This window comes from Pipistrellus kuhlii, unplaced genomic scaffold (genome assembly GCF_014108245.1).
Source record: "Pipistrellus kuhlii isolate mPipKuh1 unplaced genomic scaffold, mPipKuh1.p scaffold_m20_p_8, whole genome shotgun sequence".
Lineage (NCBI taxonomy): Eukaryota > Metazoa > Chordata > Mammalia > Chiroptera > Vespertilionidae > Pipistrellus > Pipistrellus kuhlii.
The window spans coordinates 39,733,672-39,737,542 of NW_023425584.1; the positions used below are offsets into that span (position 1 = coordinate 39,733,672).

General features: G+C 43.9%; 1 pseudogene; it reads left to right on the top strand.

Annotated features, from left to right (window-relative positions):
- The first annotated feature begins 360 nt into the window (after nt 1–360).
- Nucleotides 361–2,706, top strand: LOC118711295 (annotated as a pseudogene).
- The last annotated feature ends 1,165 nt before the right edge of the window (nt 2,707–3,871 follow it).

Below are 3,871 nucleotides of genomic sequence, written 5' to 3' on the forward strand. Positions count from 1 at the left end.
ACTCTCTAGTATCCATAGAATTGCAAATGCGGAGAAATAACTGTCTTCTTGGACCATATTTGTGCAATGATACTCTTGAGAAATTTATATTATTATAAAACTACCAGAAAGCATTTATTGATATTATTTACTTAAATAACATGCTTTTCTACTTTAGATGAACAAAATGTATCTACATATTTATGTAATATGTGCATTAATATGTATAATATATATATTCATATATACTTTAAAGCAATGAGATGATTCTATCTTGCCATTAAATTTAATGGCTACTTATTCATATGCTTTCCATCTAAAGACATTCCCAAAAAGTTAAGTGCATCTATGATATATCAGATTCAATAGCCTTAGAGCCAGATGCCTATGTCCACTGCCAGAAATGATGCATTCCGCACATCTAACAGGCACAAAAGTGAATTAGAGACTGCTGCTAGGCTAAGAGGTAAGTGTGAGTGCCATACAGTTTAAAGTCAGCTAATACAAAACAATTTGAAGCACAAAAACATTTTCATCGGATTATTATAAAACAAATCTAGGCGGTCGCATATATATTTTGCACAATCCCTTTTCCCCCACCCCCGAAGATGCCAAAGGGAAAGAAGGCTAAGAGGAAGCAGGTGGCCAAGAAGGTGTCCAATCCCTATTTGACAAAAGGCCCCCCATCTTATCCGCCCCCTCAGAACACCTGAGCCCAACACTCTAATCAACTACGCTGAATGTCTGCAGACCCATGTAACCTGCCACCCTGAACACTTTTGGTCTCCCCTGTAATCTGCCACGCTGAACACCTGGAAACCCCTGGAATACACCACGGAGAACACCGAGGGCCTCCCCTGTAATACATCACACTGAATGCTTGGAGCACCCTTTAATCAACCTCACTGAACCCCTGTGGACCCCTGTATCCAATACCCTGACCACTTGAGGCCCCCTGTAATCAACCTCACTGAACACCTGTGGCCCCTCAGTAATCAATCATGCTGAAAACCTGGGAACCCCTGTAATCCACCTCCCTGATCACCTGGGACCTCCCATCTAATCCACCACCCTGAACACCAGAGGCCTCTCTAGTAATCCACCATCTTGAAGACCTGCGCCTCCCCTGTCATCCACCATCTTGACCACTTGGGTCTTACCTGTAATCAACCTCATTGAACACCTGTGCCTCCTTGGTAATCAATTATGCTGAACACCTGGGATCTCCTGTAATCCACTCACTGGACACCTGTAGCCCCTCAGTAATCAATCATGCTAAACAACTGGGGCCTCCCTCTAACCCAGGGGTCTTCAAACTTCTCTCATTATGAGAATCACCTGGTGGAGGTGTTAAAACACAGATTCCTGATAGCACTTCTTATAGTTGGGATCCGGGAATCTGTGTTTTAACAACTCCACCAGGTGATTCTCATAATGAGAGAAGTTTGAAGACCCCTGCAGTCTAACCCACCACAGTGAACACCTGGGACACTCAGTAATCCACCACCTTAAACACCTGGGGCCTTCCCTGTATCCATGTTGATCAGCGGGGAACCCTTGTAATCCACTACCTTGAAAACCTGGGGCCTCCCATTGAATCCACCATGCTGAACACCTGGGACCACCCTTTAACCAATCTCACTGAACACCTGGGAAGCCCTGTAATCCACCACCCTGACCACTGGGCACCCGCCTGAAATCAACTTCATAGAACCCTGGGCCGCTCAGTAATTCAACATGCTTAACACCTTGAGCCTCCCCTATAATCCACCACCCTGAACATCTGGAGTCTCACCTCTAATCCACCATTCTGAAAACTTGGGGCCTCCCATATAATCCACCAGGCTGGAAACCCGGCCCCAGCCTGTAATCCACCACTTTGAACACTTGCAGCCTCCCCTCTAACCCACCCACTGAACACCTGGAGCCCCACTGTTACCCTCCACCCTGACCACCCGGGGCTCATCCTGATCAGCCTTGGAGAGGACATCCAGCCCAGAAGGGACCTCGTTCCTTTGTCAAGGGCCCCCACCACATTGGGCTGCATCAGCAAAGGACTATTCTCTACGAGCATCTCAAAGCTCCTCCTGCCATTACCAGCTCACTCAGGCCTTGGACCCACCAGCTGGCTACTCTCTGCTGAAGCTGGCACACAAGCACAGACCTAAGACAAAGCAAGAGAAGAAGCAGAGGTAATGTTGGCCCAAGCTGAGAGAAACAGCTGCGGGCAAAAAGGATGTCCCACCAAGGGGCCACCTATCCTTCGAGCGGGGGTGAACACGGTCACTACCCTGGTTGGGAGCAAGAAGGCCCAGCTGTTGGTGATAGCCCACAGCGTGGGCCCAGGGAGCTGGGCGTTTCCCTGCCTGCCCTCTGCTGGGAGATGGGGGTTCTAATTGCCAGGCTGGGGCATCTCGTCTACAGGAAGACCTGAATCACTTCTGACTTCACACAGGTTAACTCAGAAGATAAGGGAGTTGGTGGAGGCTATTCTGGACCAACTACAAGGACAGATACGACGAGGTCTGTCGCCACTGGGGAGGCAACGTCTTGGATCCAAAGTCGGTGGCTCACATTGCCAAGTTGGAAAAGGCCAAGGCTAAGGAACTGGCCACTGAGGTGGGCTGTGTGTGCACTGTGGAGTTTTCTGCACATAAGTACATAAAAGTAATAAATATTCTCCTTCAACCAGTGAAACAAAACAAAATCACCCCAAGTCTATATTAGGCAAGAAGCATTTGCTTATTTTCATGGTCCTCGGAAAGGGTATCTCTAATAAAAATCATCTTTAATAAATGAATGTTTTGCTGTGTGTGTGCCTTGAAGTTTCTGAAACTCAGCGTTTACTCATATTCATGCTAAAATAATGCAATGAAAATGTCATGGTTGATTAACAAAAAATTATTTGTAATAAAACAAATCCACCAATATTTAGCAGACACAATTTAGAGAAAAAACACAAACCTTAAATATATTTTTGCCTTTCTTTTAAGCGAAAAAGTCTTCCATCATAGGAATCATGACTCACAATGTTAATAATAATAAAGATTATTATTTTACTGACTTTATTTTTAGTAGAAAAATGCCTCTGAGAAAGTGTTTCCTCCCCTGGATCTTGACCTAATTGGACAATTTGATGTGAGCTCATATTTGTGGTCTGATCGGGCTTTCAAGGGAACCAATTATGTGTTTTCCACCACAATATTGCAGCAGTACAGCTTTTTTTCTGGAACTTTTGTACCTTTTCTCCTGTAAATATTAAGTTAAGTTTGGCTCTTTGGGACGAAACCTTTCTTCTGTGACTGTTATTGTTGCTGATAGTGAAAAGATTGCTAGCAGAATTTGTTGTAAAGAAATAGGAAACTGTTTTTTCCTAGAAATGATTGCATTTTATTTCATAATGCACTAAACAAAGTTTAACTAACACTAGAGAATCGCAGGTAGCTTACTATAGAAGAAGTAGAAAAATCCTTTCTATCACAAATGAAAACTTCTGCAAATCATTACTGTGAGTCTAAAATAGAGATGCCCGCTGATAAGGGAAACCAATACTTCTAAAGTTGCTCTGGTTTGTCTGTGAGTGTGTCCGATGAAAGCAGAACAAATATCCATCTGAGAAAATCCCATCTTCAGTATAATCCTTTAGAATATTCAAGGTACCAGAAAAACTGCAAAGCTGCTACTCAAGATAAGACAGGAATGAGCTTCCGTGCTCACATTTCATTCCCAATAGGACCTGGGTCCCTGAGGCTCAGATGTAGACCTGGCCTCTGCCGAAGATGAGATGTGCAAACTCTGCATTCATTTGGATCTTTTCTGAGTAATGAAAGGAATAATAGGAACTTTTGATATGGTAAAAAAAAAAAAAAAAAAAAAAAAAGGGAGGGTGTTC